A 19,679-nucleotide genomic window follows, 5' to 3' on the forward strand; every position below is an offset into this window, starting at 1 on the left:
ATGTATTCGATTGCGAAAGAGTGACCCAATGAAATAGGGTAATGACATGCCAATACCAGTCCCTGCCATTATTATAATAAACCCAAGGCCATAACCAAAACTCAGTCCTGCCAGCATCATAGATGGTCCCGACGGAAGCAAGAAAACTGGGAACACTGCCATAGAGGCAAGTAGCAGAAATGCTAGAACAGGCCTTTTGAAGGTTGTCTCCTCCCAACTCATAGCTGGAATGACAACCTATAATAAGCCAGAGAGTAGACATGTCTCAGAACAACACTATCTCTGATGAAAGAAAATTCACATAAAGTAACATACATTTGGCTTTTGAACACGCACAACTTTCTATCCCATTGTTACCGTTCAAAGATAAGGATTACAAACTAATAATTCATCTTTTTTATCTTAATTATAATAAAAAGGTGATAGAAGTAGCATTGCATCAGAAACTAAAGACTTATCTAGGCCAACCATTCTAACACCTATCCCTGTTGATCCCCCCATGTCTAGTTATCACAATAATAGTTTCACTATGACATTAAAACCAAATAAGTTATATGTTCAACCAAGTTGGTTATCTCATCACTGCATTAAGCAGCATCTTCTTGTTTTGAACAGTAAATTGGTCAAAACTTTATTTCAGATTAACCTGCACAATGGGTCAGCCTTCAACGTCCACTGAAAAAATGGGAGATAAATTGTGGTTGAAAAGCAAATCCAGTCTTTAAAGGAACTCTTCAATATTATCTTTAACCAAGATGGCCAAAATATCCTCTTATGTATAACATTCACCAATAGTCAACTTGTTACCCCTTTTTCAGCAGGGGTACCTATATCTACTGCAGCATTCTTAAATGCAAATGTAAGCCCAACATCACAAGTCAAAAGCCATGTAACAACCATGTGAGACCTTGTAGGCATCCTAGACCTTGTGTCATGTTGAGTTAATCTGTTTTTGGTCGGACCATGGGCAGTCCCTCTGAATTCATCTCAGGTTCCTTTCATCCTAGATAGGGTTAGAGGGCTTTGGATGGGCTTAAATGAGGACTCATGGTTTTGTGGGAGCCTTGCTTATATAGGGGTGACCACCAATGTAGAGGCAGCCCATGTTAGGTGCATCTATGTCTTTCCACATGATTGTGGGCCAATTGAGTCTATAGGTGGCCTTGGTTTTGGTGTCGTATCTCTCAGATGTTTCTCAGACATGACAATCTCATGGTCAGTGACATCTTCATGCTTCCCAAGGAAATTCATGTTCCCCAATGCAAAGTGATCTCAGAAGTCAAAAAGTCAACAGGGTGTCAGATTCCAAATCTTAGTGAGACGATGACATGCCATGTAGAATTCTTCCATTTGGATGAGGCATTCTCAAGATATGGTTGGTCAAAGCCAATTAACAGGGGTATGTATCTTTCCACAGGCATAACAAGTAGAGCATTGCAGTGTTTTGAACATGTGTTACATCCACTATGATCTACTCGGTGAAAAGAACAAAACCCATGTCTCAAAATTTTTTGTTCCACTAGGGCGTTGGATATTGCCAATTTGACCATGATTCATGGAGCTTGAGTGGGCTTATTTGGCAACACCTCAGACATTTTGAGATGACAGAGCATATGATGTGGCACTAGGTGGCAAATAGCACAAGAAAGCATGAAGCGTTTGGCCAACTAGGCTAGGGCAGCATTGGAGATATGGACAAGGTGGCTAATTCAATTTACTAATGCATGAAAAGGTCAAGTCAAAGAGAAACTAGCCATTAAGGAAGTCAAAATAGTTGTTGGAGGGTACTATTTCGGAGAAGATAGATATGTGGACAAACAATTAGTCATTACAAGTCAACTTGTTAGTTTTCTCAAGAGGAGAAAATTACCAAAGATGATCAACTCAATTTCCAAGGCAAGCCAAGTTGTAAAAGTGGAATGTAAGAACCTTCTAGTTCTAAGTGGACACTGGATGACAGATTAGTACTATTCTTCATGATTTTGACTTCCAAACCCTTTCCTTATGGAACGTTGGACTCTTTGGTGGTGATGAAGCATTTCAACCCACTTAGTAGGCAAAGTCAATGTAATAAAATATCATTTCTTTTCTTAAGTCAACTTAGTCTCCAAATTAAATGTGGATTGCAAGTTTGTTACCATACATGTCAACAGTGGTACATAAAAATATTGTGTAGCATTTTATCACCACCATTGTAAGCCCAAGGTCACAAGTCAAAGCATTGCAACAACCATGTGAGGTTTTGTATTAGGTATCCCAAATCCAATGTTTTTAAAACCAGAACCGATGACCGGACCGGTCCACCTAATGAACCGGTTTACCGACCAGAACCGGTCTAACCGGGACTGGTTTGGTCTAAACGAACCGGTTTTAAAAAAATACATTAAATAATTAATTTTTAATGAAACAAAACTATTTTTAAGATGTAAAACCATGATTCCAAGCCAATAGAGACAAAATATGCAAAGTTTGCTCATTTATATACCATGTAAAGGTGAATATATCAAAATGGCACCGAGTACAATACATATCATCGACAAAATAGCAAAATACATAAGAAATGAGGCTCTAAATGGCCTATAAAGTCCAAGCTGTTGAAACTTGAAGCTTTGGAAATGTGTCTAAATGGATAAACAACAGAGATAGAACATCATGATTTTGTCAAATAGGTCTAACTCAGGTGGTTGAGAGAAGAAACTGTTATCTTCCCCACCAGAGTTCAAATCCTGCAAATGACATGTTCACTATTTGTGAGGCAATCGACATTGAGGCTCTTCATAAGCTATGAGGAATACCTCTCGCTTATGGGCTGGAGGGTGGGGTGATAAATTGGATGTAAACAACAACAAAAAATTGTCATTTTTCTGGTAAGGATAAAGAAAGAAAAAATTATCGGTGGAGAGTTATGAACCCCATGTACACATTATCTCAGTCCGAGTTCAATGTGGGGAGCTGTCAAATTCTGCCAAAGCATGCTCTGTTCTATGGCTCTATGCCCATCAAGGTATGAACCGGGATCATTTGTGTTAACACCCCATTTTAACCATTGACCACAGCCCAACAGACCAGACATACGATGTCATCTACTACCTGAGCACATTTCATAATCCTTTCTTGCTATTTATGGCCTAGGTCAAGGTTAAATTTGAGCTTCTTAGTGCAATGGGGGCACAATCAGCTTCCTTGACACTGGGAGATAATCAGAGAGATGTGGCAGAAGCAAGCTTTAAAAGATATTCTGAAGCAGCCAACATATGTGAGGCACTTACCAAACGGATTCCATGCAGGTTACAGGAAGGCTAGGCTCTCAATAACTTTGGCAACTATCCCTTTGAAGAATTTTTTTTTGCAACTTCTGTGAAAGAATTCATTTAAAGGGGCATGAAAATTGTTGTACTTTTGACAGAACATCTCAGATGTGCAGTAGACTGTAGTTAATAACTTAATACCAATACAGGCATTCGAATACAAAAAAGTAAAATGGTTATGCAAGAACAAATATTAAGGATTTTTATCGAACTAAACTAGACATAAAAAAAATACTACTGCTTCATTCAAGAACACTTTGGATGGACTTTCAGATACCTGTGTGCCAAATTAACAAGCTTTTCATTCACAAGACCATGGTAGACTCCAATGACCTCTGCCCCTTCCATACGTAGCAAATCACTTTGAATTCTAGTTATAGGATATTTCATAACAATATATCCCACCTTTACTTCCCCCCCAAAATCCTTAAACCACAGTCAAAATCCCTTTTTTTGCATGTTTCAGTGGGCGTGCCTAAAACTGGCCGGTTTGATACAAATCGGCCGGTTCTGTCCTAAACCGGCCGGTTTTCACCGGTTAGGGCTAAAAAATGGCGAAATTCCCTATCAAACCGGGTTTTTTGGCCGGTTCGGACCGGCAGCCTTGCTAACCGGTCGGTTTGACCGGTAACCGGTTTTTAAAAACGGTTTTAAAAACACTACCCAAATCTATGTCGTGTTCTCATTGTCTGTATCATGTTGTCTTGGTCAGAACATGGTTGGTCCCTTATAGTTCACTTTGGGTTCCTCTCGTCCTGTATAGAATTGGAGGGCCTTTGGTGAGCTTACTTGTGGATTCATGGTTTTACAGAAGCCTTCTTTTTAGGCATGATCACCAATGTATGGGCCAGCCCGTTTGCGTCAATGTGCACTTATGTCTTTACCACATGGTTAGAGTCTACCCAGTTTGTAGGTGACCTTGGCCTTGGTGCAATATCTCTTAAATAGCTTTCATGCATGGCAATCTCATTTTGACAATTTTCACATTTTCTGAGGCAGTACATGGTTTCTAATGCAAAGTGGTCCTAGAGGTCAAAAAGTCAACTTGGTTTCACATTGTTTATTTTGATTACAGGAATCCATGCCACTTTAAGTTCTCCAACTAGAGGTGGCAGTGCCCAGTTACAACTTGGTAAAAAAATGGTCAACAAGTCGAACAAATTTCCAAGTGGCAAAACAAGGACAGTGTTGGGCAGAATGATGCCTGCAGTATATCAAAAATGATCAGCGGGATAAGAGGAAGAATACCCATGTGTTAGTTTCTCAAGATTCCTCAAGGAGTTATGGAACCAACACAGGTGGCAGATGACGTGGCAAAGCAGGTGATGTGGCAATGCTAGGCAGGTGATGTGGTAATTCTAGGAAGGTTTTGAAGATTCCAAGAGAGACCTAATTCAAATCATGGCCGGTTTAGTCAATCACAGGTTACGAAATAGACAAAAAGTCAAGGGCATTGGAGAGCCAATGAGCAATGGCCAAGTCGAGTTAGTAAAAGGAAAAATTCAATTCAAACTAGTCGTTGGTGAAGTCAACTAGCAGATGGGTGGTCTAACTAGCCGTTGGAGACTTCATTGTTGATTTTTGTAGATCGGGTGACTACCGCACTGACCTTGTGTCTAGAGTCTAGACATGCAAAAGTTGCCCACATTCCCCTTAGAACACTTACTCACACTTGAGCAAGTTGCTAATGTAACTTAGCTTAAGATTAACTTAGGAAAAAGCACATATTAGTATGTTGGCATATTGAGCTAAAAGTAACTTAGGAAAAGCAAAGTAATTTACTTTCGTGAGTTTGTTTTAATCTTAACCATTGATCTAAGTGAGGCGAGATCTAATCTCAGTGATTCATCATTTTCAGATTAGGGTTAGGGTCAGGGATTTAGCTCAATGTAAAGTTATAAAAGAAAAGTTGAGGAGAGGAGATAGACACACTACAACAGCACAAGATTGACAACAACATCTCAGTGAGCGGTGTGTTGGATCTGAGGGAGTGCAGAGAAGCTAGAGATCTAGATCTGCAAGAGAGATCGAGCAGCGATCTAGGGTAGATTTGTTGGATCAGATCCCAAGTTATTTTATTCTGTATTTTCTCGGGTGGGCCTTTATCCCAAGATGGGAACCCATGTAAGTTTGGATTCTTTTAATGAAAAACATTTTGGGCAAAAATCTATTTGTGTCATGATTGAGATCGTTTGCTTCCATTGAATTTGTTAGGAACCTAGCTGCGTGCTTATTCAATAAATTTTATGTCAGGAATTAAACCTTGGGTGCTATGTTCACAGGAATTCTAACACGGTATTATAGTTAGAACTCTGAAGAAAACAAATCTCAGAATCATAGAAGCCAAGTTTGTACAAGATTGTTTGGGTTGAATTTAGTCGTGATTGTACGAGGAGCAATTTATTTTAGAGATACCCAAATTTTTAGGAATTAAAAAAAAAGGAAAGCAACCTTGCCATTTTTTTAGAAATTAAAAACAAAAGACGTGGAACAACTGGCAGCCGATAAGCTAGACATAGCCACTAAGGAGTAGGGTTGTGGTAGCCAACAGCATGAAAGGAAAACAATAGCGACAATTGATGAGACAAGTTGGTCAGACGACAATTCAGCAAAAAGTTTGCACACAAGGGGTCGTAATTCAAGTCTCAAGGGCACAACAATTGACACACAGATGTGGCCAGCCATCGACCTGAGCGCACAGGACATAGAATGGGCTGAGGCAGTCAACAAACAATAAAACAAAGTAGGCGACGGGAAAGTGTTGCGATAGAACTACTGAAAAACCTGTCAATCCTCCATTTTGATAGAACTTTGCTATGGTTTTCATTCTTGTTTGGCCTTAGGAACACCTCTCTAAGTCATTTATTGACATTTTCTCATATTTTTCCCACATAATCAATTCCTAAAGGTATTTTATTGGTATTTTTAATTTTTAAATTTTTATGTAAATAATTGCATTGTAGAACAAATTTTCAAGATTCAGTGAAATTCGTAAGCCATCCTTCATTATGGTACTTGCTAGTGGTCTAGGTAGATTCTAAGACATGGATTTTTTTCATTGATGTCCCAAGATGTGAGATTCCTATTTCGTTTAACTCGAAACAATCCCGAAATAACTAGTCAACGCAGGCATTCTAGCAGGGAAAACACAAAACAAGTTGATAAATTCGCCCAAATTTGATTTTTTGAGATCCAATCCACGATTTGAGCACCCAAGAAGGTCAAAATGATCATATTTTATCTTCAAAATAGGTTGCAATTAATAGTTAAGAGGATTCTTGGGCATTTGGTTATGTTTTTGCCTATAAAGGCAAGCAAACCTTGCTTGCCAAAACAAGTTTGTATTGTTGAGACTTTGGATTTCGATTTGAGAGCTTGAAGTTCATTTCCAGTCTATTCTAATAAATCTATGGAGTATCTTTTAGTTTCAATCACGAGTAGAAGCTAAGTGTGCTTGCTGAGTTGTGGAAGGGCCCCCACCACTCATGCTGGTACACTATGTTTCATTGTTGTTTATAAGTCCAGTATACATTTGTTGAGAAATCTAGTGCAGCTAGATTAGTTGATTTCTCTCATTTTGATAAGTGCTTGTGATGTATTTCAAACTTATTTTGATTAGTTTCTTCTTTCACTTATTATTATTATGTTCTTATCATCAAACAACTACCAAACCATAAAGAACAATGAAACAAGAGGACACAAGATATAGGCTATTAGCCAGGGCCAAAACCTCTCCTTTTGAGAGGAAAACCCACAAGAACTGTTCTCTTCTTATAGAATTTCAAATGACGAATTCCAAGACCTATGACCCTTGACCAAGAACCCTCCAAGACCAAGTCAAAATTCTCCTTGAAGCACTTTCTCAACCCAAGTTAAACTTGCCTTATAGTAGCCTCCACTTCTCCTTTGACCAAGAATTTCGACCTACAACTTTGAATGGAACTTTGGTCTCTCTTACCTTAAACTTTTGGCCTCTCTGTTATCCCTGCAATTTCGCACATGTGAGCAATCTAGGGCAGATTGAAGTGATTCTCATATTCGCTTGTCTAGGACTTATCTCCTTGAAACTTCGGCTTGCAAGAATGTTCCTTCGCATGCTAAATTTCGGCTTCTTTAAGGTCTACAATATTCCATTTCAAGAACCCTAATTGCAGTCACACGAGTGAGATTTTGTCCAAAACAGTGTTCAAAAACCTTTGTTCTTCCTTCCTTTCATTACTCCTCTTCCTCGCTTGGTTATTTCTTGTCTTCTTGAGCTATTGATCGAACTTCTTTTCTGATTCAATCTGTTTACAAAGAGGTCGAGGTTAGCCTTATATATAGGTTTCTTAAGGTGGTCGAACAACCCTTCCAATAGGTCGACTTGTAACTTTGAGAGTTGAATTGATCTCCTTGAAGACCAACTTGTAGCATGTTTGACTAGGTCTTGGAGGGTCTTTGACTCAAGTAATGTTTTCCTTACAATATGTAACATGCCCAAAAGGGTCTTTCATACATGGCAATGACTCAACTGACTTGTTGACTCAGTGACAAGCCCTAGAAGCACTCAATGGGTGCTTGACCTATAAAATAAATTTTCCTTGAGCATGAAACCCATGCCTCAAGAATGACAATAACAAATTTATTTTTCTTTACATCAAATACATAAAATCATGATTACATATGTCATTATGAAGAACGAACATAGTTACATATTTCAACACTCCCTCTTAACTAGGGAGGTATTCATAATCCATACAAGGTACTTGGCCATTCTCAAACTAAAGAATTCTCATAAGAAGAGTTGGATTGGTAAGCCACCTCATAAGCTAATTCCTTAGCTTATGTCAAAGCATCTCATCATACCAACTAGCATTGTCACATAGCAAGGCCTTGACTAACAGCTCTATCTCTTAACAAGATCAGAGCACAATGTTGGCGAGACCAATGGCTGATGGACACCATCATCATTGTCTCTCAAGGCACATACCCCACCTGAGTGTTCACAGGGTATGTCCTTTTAGGACAATTCCTATCTTGGAATAACACATCCTCAAGGAATTTCCTCTTCGACTACTCTTACCTATTGGATGCCCTACCACATCCTCAAAGAGTATCGGAATCAATCTCAGATGCTTACCCAATCCTCCATTCTTTCTTCACAATGTGAAGACAAGAATGATGTGTCTATCTCTCCCTCTCAACTAGGGAAAATATGCTCATTCCTATAAAAGGAATATACCCAAGCTCCCTTTTACCTAGGGACTTGTCTAAGATCCCTCTTAACTAAGGGCTTGTTACCAACAGCAACTATCTGCTCTGTGGTGGAGATCATGGTACTATCAGTTGCTTGTAGGGCTCCTCCTTTCGATGTCATGAACTTCATCTTCTTCATTATGGAGCCTTCATCTTCTAGATTTTCTTCATAGGGCATCGACCATCCATCACTTTCCTTCAACGAAACACAGGGTTGAACCAATAGTCATGCCATCCTTCTTAGTATCGTAAAGTGATCTTCCAATCCACATCTAGCCTTTCTTCACATAGCTACCTCTTCCAAGTCATGTTTCTTTCACGATCTTCCATACATTCCCATGAGTTCTAGTTGTAGGTGACATCTACAACTCTCTTTCAGTAGCCCTATTTCAACCCAACCATATGTTGTTCAAAATAAAAAATGAATATCAAATCAAAGTTACCTTTTATGATGGCCTTTCATCATGGAATTTGCTTCTTGCAACATCAACATCCTACATAAACACATCTCCAAGAATTTCAATGTCAAGGGTCTCCTTCCTTTACAGACTTTATCAAAGTCTTCATATTTTCCTTATGGAGATGTCATAGCTAATTCTTCTAGTGATCAGATATTGATCACTTATCTTATCTTATGTGACTATAGTTGCATCCTTCACAAATTCTTCTTCTTTTCTTCAATTATTGCTCCCCGCGAACTTCTATACATAGTTCCTTCATCTTTGTCAACCACCTCATATTCCATATGAGGTCATATTATTTTGATTTCATCTTATCAATACGTGAACTATTTCAACACATATGCCTTCATGCATCTTTCCAAGCGAAGAGATCCTTCTTCTTCGATCATGCTCATAAGATAGAGCATTCACCCATGCTATCAGCAACTATATGATAACATGACTTAATCTATCAAATATATACATACCTCTTTTCTCCCTTTGGTCATCTAGACTTCCTTCGGCAGCTTCCTTTTCTTGCTTGAAAGCACTTCAACCATCTTGACATGTTGCACTCTTTTGTCAACATCCCATCACTCTTTTAAATAATGAATTCCACACAAGGTGAAATTATCAGCAAGGCACTTACTTCTTCCAAATAGAGGTGAACCTTCTAATTAAGATTCCAATGGAGGATCTTGATTATCCTCATCCTGCAAATGCTCCTTCCTAATGATGATGATGTATAATGACCTCTCTATCTTCTATCATTGTAGATGACTTTCTTCCAATCATGCTTTTAATGAGGATACCATGAGCTATTTCCTTTCCATCATAATCACTGCTACAACCATGTAGACTTCTACTTCAACTATCCTTTCAAGCTTCTATATGGAGGATCTTGATTATCCTCATCCTGCAAATGTTCGTTCCTAATGATGATGATGTATAATGACCTCTCTATCTTCTATCATTGTAGATGACTTTCTTCCAATCATGCTTTCAATGAGGATACCATGAGCTATTTCCTTTCCATCATAATGACTGCTACAACCATGTAGACTTCTACTTCCACTATCCTTTCAAGCTTCTATAATGATGTCATGAGCCCATTTCTTCTTCAACCATATGCTTCTAATATGATGCATCTCGTCATACTTACAATGCCTCTTATCTGACAGTAATCTTTTAACCATGGTAGAGGTCTTTTCACCTCCTACTCCTTGCTATGTACCTGAGAGACCTTAATAGTGAAGATCTATCCCTTCCTTCTTGGATATCTTCTCATTATGTTCTTCTACTTCTTCAACGATATGGGCTTCAATTATTTCTTTTCTTTTCTTGTTGTCCTTCTTGAGTTTAGGGCAATCTCCCTTGAAATGCTCATATTCTTGATAGCCATAACATTGGATTTTTGACATTTCGATCTTTTTTTTTCTGAGGACTAAACTTCCCAAACTTTCATTTTCTCCTAGCCATGGAAGCAAATGCTTGAACTTGTTCATTTGATCCTACGTCACTTTTTGCCTTCAACCCGGTTTCTTCAATCTTACATATTGACCAAAGTTCACTGAATGGGGTGGCTTCCTTCTTTCCATAGATACTTGATACAAAGTTGCCCCATTCATCAAGAAGTGCATTGAGCACCACGGTGGTCATTTCTTTGTCGGGCATTATTTCCCCCTAACTCTTGCAGTTGGTCTCTTATTTGTGACACCCTCATAAGATATGAGGCTATTCCTTCTTCCTTTGATACCTTCATCTTATATAGCTCGGTTCTCAAAGACATCACTTCTCCTACAATGCTTACGAAGAACAATTCTACCAGCTTATTATAGATGTCTTTTGAACTCTCCAATTTTGTTACATTGGGGATGAGAGAATCCTTGATTGATTCTACAAGGACTCTTTGAGCCCTTATTTCCCCCTTCATATATTTCGCTAGAGCTTGAGCTTCTTCTTTTGGTAGTTTGGCAATTGAAACCTTAACATGCCCAATAACTTCATTCTCTATGAGGATCAAGTATGTCATCTTCTTCCATGTGTTAAAATTTGGATACCAGAGGACAAGTGGTTCCCTAAGGCTTTGATCTTTGGCCTAGGGAAAAGTGTCCAAATTTATTTGTACTTTTCTCCTAAAATGACTTTATAAGTGGTAAAGTCAATTTAATTTAAAAGTGACTTTATGAGTGGTAAAGTTACATTCTAATTTAAAAGTGACTTTATAAGTGGTAAAGTTACATTCTAATTTAAAGGTGACTTTATTAAAGTCGATGAATAATTAGAAAGTGAAAAAGTGACTATGGAAATAAAAGGCTAAGTGGGTCTTTATTTAAGTGGGTGAATTAAAAAATAGAAAGTGAGAATTAAATGCACATTTATTCTCATCCCTAAATCTAAATGAATCTCAGCCATTAGATCTTAGGGTAACCCAAAAGGTCATTTACAGAGTAAAAGGAGAAGAGAAGAGAGAAATATAAATTCATTATTTCATGAGCATTTGAGAGAAAGAGAAGAGAGAGCAAGGGGAAAATTCTAAGCGGTGAGGAAGTGAAAGAGAGCAGCAAGAAGACATTTCAGCAAATCTGGGCAGCGACATTTATTGACACGCATCCCAAGGCAAAACAGTACAGCAAGAAAAAAAAAGCACAGAAATCGAGGAAGAGGGACAACAACAAGGGCACAAATTTCGAGGTAGATTTGGGCATGATTTTCGAGGCAGCCGTACTATTGAAATCCGTAGGATCAGTACAGTCCGTACAGCAAGTTCTGGGCAATTTTTTTGAGGCAGGCTATACAACGTTTAATGTTGTTTTATTGCTGGAAAATTTATGTTTTCGCTGTTTGTTGATTGGCACGATTTTTGAGGTGGAGTTCAAGCACAGAAATCGAGATAAGTTGTAATTTGTGGTTGCTGGAATTTTTACTGTGTATTTCAGTTTCTCTGTAAAAGCATTTTTAGAAATAAAGAAGAGCTCTCAAACTAGTTTTCCCCAAGAGTTGTAGGGGGTTTTTCCAGGGTCACATTGACCAAAAATCACTGTGTTATTTTCTATGTGTTGTTGTTATAGTTTTGCTGTGTTTTATTTCTGCAATTTCAACAGTTGTAAAATCTCTAAATTTGTGTTTTCAAAAAATAGTCATTTCCGGATTTTAGAATTTCTATCATGCTTGAATTTAAAACTAAATGCATGGAGTGATAAGGAAAACTGATAACCAGAGTGCGGGTTGAAATTTCTTCACCATGCAAGGAAATTTGATGACCCAACCAATTTGTTGCTTTCCTTGCAAAATGAATTCATTTTGATAGTAGATTTAGACATAGATATAAGGATACTTACTAGTCAAGTGAAGATACTCCTTTGATGGTGATATCTTCAACTTGATGCCTTCTTGATTTTGATGATGATGGATGATGCTTGCTTCCTTGAAGATGACAATACTTATTTTTCTAGAGATGCCTTTCTTCAAGTGTGCTTGAGATGTGATCTTTTCTTCAATGTGAGGGAAATCACCTTGATGTCTTTGAGGTCTTCTTCTTCTTATTGCTTCTAGATGGTGTGATCTTCGAGATGAGATGGGTAGTCCTTCTTGATGCTCCTTAGATCCTTTCTCTAAGATGATGTGAAGACTATTCCTTCTTGATGGTTTGATGTCCTCTTTGATGTCTTGAATTTCTTGATGATCCTTCTTAAAGTTGCCTTTCCTTGTCTTGTCACCTTAGCTCTGATTCCATGTTGAGAAATCTAGTGCAGCTAGATTAGTTGATTTCTCTTATTTTGATAATTGCATGTGATGTATTTCAAACTTATCTTGATTAGTTTCTTCTTTCACTTATTATTATTATGTTCTTATCATCAAACAACTACCAAACCATAAAGAACAATGAGACAAGAGGACACAAGATATAAGCTATCAGCTACGGCCAAAACCTCTCGTTTTAAAAAGAAAACCTACACGAACTCTTCTCTTCTTATAGAACTTCAAATGACGAATTCCAAGACCTATGACCCTTGGGCCTTGTCCAAGACCCCTCCAAGACCAAATCAAACTTCTCTTTGAAACACTTTCTCAACCCAAGTCAAACTTGCCTTATAGTAGCCTCCACTTCTCCTTTGACCAAGAATTTTGACCTGCAACTTTGACTACAACTTCAGTCTCTCTTACCTGCAACCTTTGGCCTCTTTGTTATCCCTACAATTTCGCATGTGTGACCAATCTAGGGCGGATTGAAGTGATTCTCTTCTTCACTTGTCTAGGGCTTATCTCCTTGAAACTTCGGCTTGCAAGAACGTTCTTTCGCATGCTAAATTTCAGCTTCTTTAAGGTTTGCAATATTCCATTTCAAAAACCCTAATTACAGTCACACGAGTGAGATTTTGTGGTCCAAAACTGTGTTCAGAAACCTTCATTCTTCCTTCCTTACGTTACTCCTCTTCCTCGCTTGGTTATTCCTTATCTTCTTGAGCTATTGATCGAACTTCTTTTCTGATTCAATATGTCCACAAAGAGGTCAAGGTCAACGTTATATATAGGCTTCTTAAGGTGGTCAAACAACCCTTGCAATAGGCTGACTTGTCACTTTGAGAGTCAACTTAATCTCCTTGAAGGCTGACTTGTTGGAGCATGTTTGACTAGGTCTTGGAGGGTCTTTGACTCAAATAAATTTTTCCTTACAATATGTACCATGCCCAAAAGAGTCTTTCATACATGACAATTACTCAATTGACTTGTTGACTCAATGACAAGCCCTAGAAGCACTTAATAGGTGCTTGACCTATAAAATGACTTTTCCTTGAGCATCAAATGATCAAACCCATGCCTCAAGAATGCCTCAAGAATCACAATAATAAATTTTTTTTCCTTACATCAAATACATAAAATCATGATTACATATGTCATTATGAAGACCGAACCTAGTTACTTATTTCAACAACATTTGCTTTTAATTTTGTTTATTGTAGTACTTTATGAGCTACGCACTAAATTGTAACTTAAATAAAAGATAAAGAGACTTCAGAATTCTAAGTGACTCAATTTTTATAATGGGTGAGAACACTTTTACAAAAAGTAACTTTAAAACATAAGTTACATGTGCTTTTGAAAAAGTAACTCAACAAAAAGAAAGACTTGAACTCAAGACCTCTATTCTCATAAAGTAACTTTGGACCAAGTGAGCTAGTTTAAAAGGTTAGTAAGTTTTGGAAAAGAGGAAGGGGTTTTTTTTTTTATTCACTGAAGCTTTGGAGTGCATGCTTACTTGAAAAAGCCATTTTTGCCTACAAAACAAAAAAACACACAACCCAACACAGACATGCAAAGAAAACCAAACCTTATGGCTTCAAGTTAGCTTTCACCAAAAACTAAATATTTTACTGAATGTTTCTGATTTTCAGATATCACACTAAGGCGTGGTGAAAAAGACCATACGCATGAGAAAATTCCTTCCTTTATGTTTTTGATTTGCCTAGATTGCACAAAGTCGTGGGGCAAAGAGCATATCCAAAAATGAAAGGTATAGATCCAGTAATAAAAAACGGAGAGCTAAATAAACCGAAATAAACAAAGAGATGAATAACTAAAACTGCAAATAAAGACTGTATACCTCAAGATCTCAAAAATGACGCATCTAGGGCTACCGGAAACCTTTTCTCATAAAATGAAAAAGGTTCATCACTGGGACAGATGCTCCTAACACAATAGAGCAGTCCTCTCGACCCGAAAACAGTCAGAAACAATAGATCTACTAAACGACAGCCAGAAGCAGTTGTACCAGCTTCGGATTTGGATCATCAATGGATGTGGCCCTCAAATAGCTTTGATACCATGTAGGAATTTACAAGGTAAGTTCCTCAGATAGAACACCAAAGGACACCACTCACAAACAGATCACAGATCAATACACCAATATTCTTGATGTGGTTAAAACCTTCAAAGAGGGAAACAGTCCATGACTTGTGCCAACGCGGCCACTTCAAGCAATTTATTAATAAAAGAAAGAATATTTGCATAAGCTTCTCTCATGAATGGCCACCTTACAAATGACCCTCCATGCTCTTTAAATAGAGATCATGGACCAATCGGGTGTTAAGTCACGGATCAAGTGTCGGTAATACCGAGGAGAGAATGAACCGTCGGCTCACTTCATGTCTAGAACATATCTGACCATCGCATTGTAAGTTGCAAAAGTACATAGTAAAGAAACACACTTCACCTAACTCTACACTAGACCAAGTTATACTTAACTATTTATGTGTCGCAATATCCTAACAAAAATCAACACTTCTTAATATTTGTCTTTACTAAAATGCACATCAATATTTCAGCTCCAACTGAGGGAGGCTCCAACCCCCTAGTTTACAAGCTCCAACTTGTAGGACACTCTAATGCCCTATTTACTAACAACAACTGGAAGGACATTTCAATGCCCTAGTTTACAAGCTCCAACCCATGGTTGCTTGGGAGCAAGGGTTGAAGCAGGAGCAAGGAGCAATATTTTCAAAAGCTCCCGTGCTGGGAGGGATTTTGGGAGTGAAATTTATATAATACATTTTTATATATTTTGATGCATATATGTAAACAAAAGCATGTAGAATGATGAATTAGTGATAAAAACATAAAAACAAGGATTATACTATTGAAAAGTAGCTAGGTTCAGTCTTCATAATGACATGTGTAATTATGTTTTTATGTAATTAATGAAAAGAAGAAAAATAAAATTATTATTGTAATACATGTCTCATGGGTTTCATGAGCAAGGAATTTTCTTTTTAGTATGACTCTAATTGTGAGTCCTTAGGATTGGTCATAAAGTCAATTTGAGTCAATGTCATGTATGAAGGACCCTTCTTGGGCATGTTACACTTATGTATGAGTAAATAAAAATGTCAAGTAGCCCTCCAAGACAAACACAAAGCATCCCTCTTCAAGTCGGCTTCAAGTGAAATTAAATGAACTCCTCCAAGAGACATGTCGGCCTACCCTCCAGCAAGTCAACTTATTACCTTCAGAGACAACTATAAATAGACAGCTTGCATTCCATTCTAGACACGGAATTTTCGGTCAAGAGAAGTCTGAAGTGCGAAGGTCATAATAGAAGCCCTAGAACCAACGAAGTGAAGGAAAGGAGCAGCGAAGTCAACAGACTTATTTTGGGACTATTTTTGGGCAGAACTCCTCTCACACGTGTGGAAAAATGGGATTGTTATTACTGCAGAAAAGAGCAAAGTTTGTTGAAGAAGTCAAGTTAGAAGAAGAGATCATTCAGGTCAAGCGAAGGAGATTAAGAGGTTGGAATCTGGATTGCCATAGATATCTCACGTGTGTTGCATCTAAGTTTCACAAGGAAGCCGAAGTAAGGTACAAGTCTGATGCAGTGAAGAGGAAACCAAATTCTAAAGGGTAAGCCAAGAAGGAGGGAAAAGCAGAGAAGGATCCCATCAAGGAAGATTTGTGACTTGGTCTTGCAATGGTAAATAGATCAAGGGTTTGGTCGTGGTATTCATCAATTGGAATCTTTATAAAAAGAAGAATGTGTTCAGGTTTTCCTCTCAAAGAGTGTGAGGTTTTGGCCCTAGTTGATAGCCTATACTTTATGTCTCTTGTCTCTTTATGGTTTATGCATTGGTAGTTGTTTGATGAAGAAGAACACTAATAACCTAAATAAAAGAAGATCCTAATCTATAGAAGTAAAAATCACTCACAAGCAGTTACTAAAAGAAGAAAAATCACTTAATTGTTATGCCCTATATTTCTCAACATGGTTTCAGAGCTAAGGTGACTAAGTCAAGGAAGGGCATCTTATCAAGAGACACTCAAGGATCAAATCTCAAGGAAGGCATCAAAGCGAAGATCATCTTGAAGTCAAAGGAAGCATCATAACCCTAGATCAAAGAAGTCTACAAAGAAGTATTGGGATCGTCATCAAGAGGAAGAAGGCCAAAACCCTACATCTACTCAAGTCAAAGTGTTTTGAAGACTATTCATCCAAAGGAAGCTAGATCAAAAGGCAGTATCATCTCACTCTCTGTGGGATCAAGGATCATTCTTGAAGAAAACTACCTTCATCAAGGAGAAGTTTTCTATCCTCTATATCATCATCAACATCAAGGAAGCAGCAAGAAGAAGGAGCATCCTATCAAGTAAGTATATTTATGTCCACATCTGAATCTGTCAAAATGTCTTTTTGCAAGGAAAGCAACAAATTGGTTGGGGCTTCAAACTATCTTGCATGGAAGAAAATGACAGATTTGAATCTCATTGAAAATGAGGTTATGGAACATGTCAAAGGTTTTATCACTAAACCAAGAGAGGAAGATGCTCAAGCTCTTGCCAAGTATATGAAAGGGGAAGTTAGGGCTCAAAGGATTCTCATAGAATCCATCAAGGATCCCCTCATCCCATATGTATCTAAACTTGAAACTTCAAAAGAAATCTAGGACAAAATGGTAGAGTTATATTTCGTAAGAACTATTGGAGAAGTCATCTCATTAAGGCAAGAACTCTACACGCTAAAGATGTCAAGGGAAGATGGAATAGCCTCATACTTTATGAAGATATCCAAGATCCAGGATCAACTACAAGATATGGGAGAAGTCATGTCTGATAGAGAAATGACTACAGTTGTATTAAATGCATTACCGGAGAAGTGGGGTAACTTCACTTCAAGTATTTGTGGGAAGAAAGAAGCTACTCCATTCCAAGATTTATGGTCACTATGCAAGATTGAAGAATCTAGACTAAAGGCCAACCTGATGTGGAAGCAGGTGAGAAAAATCAAGCTTATGCTGCAATGAAAAGAATAAGGGGAAAATTTGAAAAGTCTGGTTCTTAGAAAAAGAAAAGGGACATGTCTAAAATTCAATGCTATGGGTGTCAAGAATATGGACACTACAAAAGAGATTGTCCTAAGGTCAAGAAGGACAACAAAAGAGGAAGAGAAGAAGCCCATATCGCCAAAGAAGTAGAGGAAGTTGAAAAGAAGAAGTCCAAGAAAGAGGAAGTAAGAGATCTCTATTACTGAGATAGTCTTCCTCACCTAAGTTCTTCTCAAGTTCCTAAGTCTTCTATTGTAAGATATGGCTATCATTATTCACTAAATGGGATGCATCAAGGCATCATAGGAGCATTGGAAGCAAGAGCTCGGGAAATCATCATAGAGAAGCATGAAAGATGGTTAGAATCTATGGAAGTCAAGGATATAGCTCTTGGGAATCTCATTGGAAACATAAGTGGCAAGGTCATCTAGTTCAAGGGTCATCATACATCTGTCAAAAGGAAACATCTGCTGATGGGGATATTTTAGATCCTCGGGATACTTTAGATCCTCAAGATTCTCTGATGGAATCTTCATTGAAAGGTTCACCAGTCATGAGGAAAAACATGTGTTTCATCAAGAATTCCAAACTTGTGGAATTCATGGGTGTTGATTTGGGGTAGCATCGGATGTGCTCTAGCCATGAAACTTGGTGGAGAGGTTAAAGCACATGAGATCTCCAAGACCCAAAAATTGTTTTGGAAAATTCCATCCAGATGAAGAGTTATTAAAATAATTAATATTTTTAATGAGTTCCTAGGTCTAAACTTAGGAAAATAAAAATATTGATGGGTATTAATAAAGATAAGCATGAGAGCCCATGGGGCTTTGGATTGACGGTGAATGGGTGTATTGTTAAGGCACTCCTTGCGATAGGTCACTGGTTCAAATCCCCCATGGGTGCTTAGGTAGTATTATATAGAAAAACCAACAAAAAAAAAAGATAAGGATGAGAAGCTTCTAAGAGACAAAGATCAAGTCTATTATAATCTTAGTCGTTGATTAGGGACTTAATCTCGGTCGTTGATTCATCAACAGGAAAAGTATAAGAGAAGGCTTGAGGGTCAGTTGGAGATACACTGAGGGAGACCAGTCAATTCGATTGTTGGAGCAGGGCTTGCTGAGAAATTCGAATTAGAGGTCTGGATTGCAGCAAGAGGTAGCGAGTACATAACAGAGAGGCAGGAACAGTGCCAGAGGACCAGTGCAGAGTTCAGAGAGGCAAACGCAGAGCTACTTAGGAAGACATGGAGGCAATTGCACTGTGCAGTCATTAAAGGGCCTGCATGGGTGACGCAGAGAGCCCAAGTGTTGACGCAGTGAGGAGATGCTGACGCAGAGGATCTAGGAGCTGCGCAAAGGCTAGTTGGATAGACATTAAGCCTATGGGAAGCGCCAGAGGATTTGTATATGTTGGGTGAGCCAGTTTGGCACCCTAGTTGTCCTCGAGAAAAGCTTAATAATAAAATCCTCCTCTGTTGCACCGGTTTTCCTGCATTGGGTTTTTCCAGGGACAATTGTCCAAACATATCTGTGTTGATGTGTTTGATTCTTGTGCATGTATTTGTTTCTGTATTATGGTGTGATATCTGCAGTAGAATTTATTTTAATATTTACTGGAGGGTTTTTCGTAAATAACTTATTGGAAAATAAGTAGGTAAAATAAATCAGTTATTGCAGTAACAGAATTTTCACAATGGGATGATGGTATGATGACATAAAAGTGAAGCAGATCAAGGGATTGAAGCTCTTTCAATTAAGGAAGCTACTGCAAGAAGTCTGGATGACCCAAAGGAAAAATGTGGTATGTATGCTTACATTGTGAAAGCCATGTCATATGGTTGCAGGTAACACAGATCAATGCTCTATCTTGAGAGCATA

General features: G+C 38.1%; 1 pseudogene across 1 annotated transcript in view; it reads right to left on the reverse strand.

Annotated features, from left to right (window-relative positions):
• LOC149248268 (uncharacterized) overlaps positions 1-19,679 on the reverse strand; it is a 234,804-nt pseudogene that overhangs the window by 143,643 nt on the left and 71,482 nt on the right. Inside the window, exon 3 of the transcript XR_016266661.1 lies at positions 1-237. The product of XR_016266661.1 is annotated as an uncharacterized LOC149248268 (transcript). The remainder of the gene's footprint in view (positions 238-19,679) is intronic.

This window comes from Pinus tabuliformis, chromosome 7, assembly GCF_031772625.1.
Source record: "Pinus tabuliformis cultivar Carrire ecotype Pingquan chromosome 7, CPIR1, whole genome shotgun sequence".
NCBI classification, from domain to species: domain Eukaryota; kingdom Viridiplantae; phylum Streptophyta; class Pinopsida; order Pinales; family Pinaceae; genus Pinus; species Pinus tabuliformis.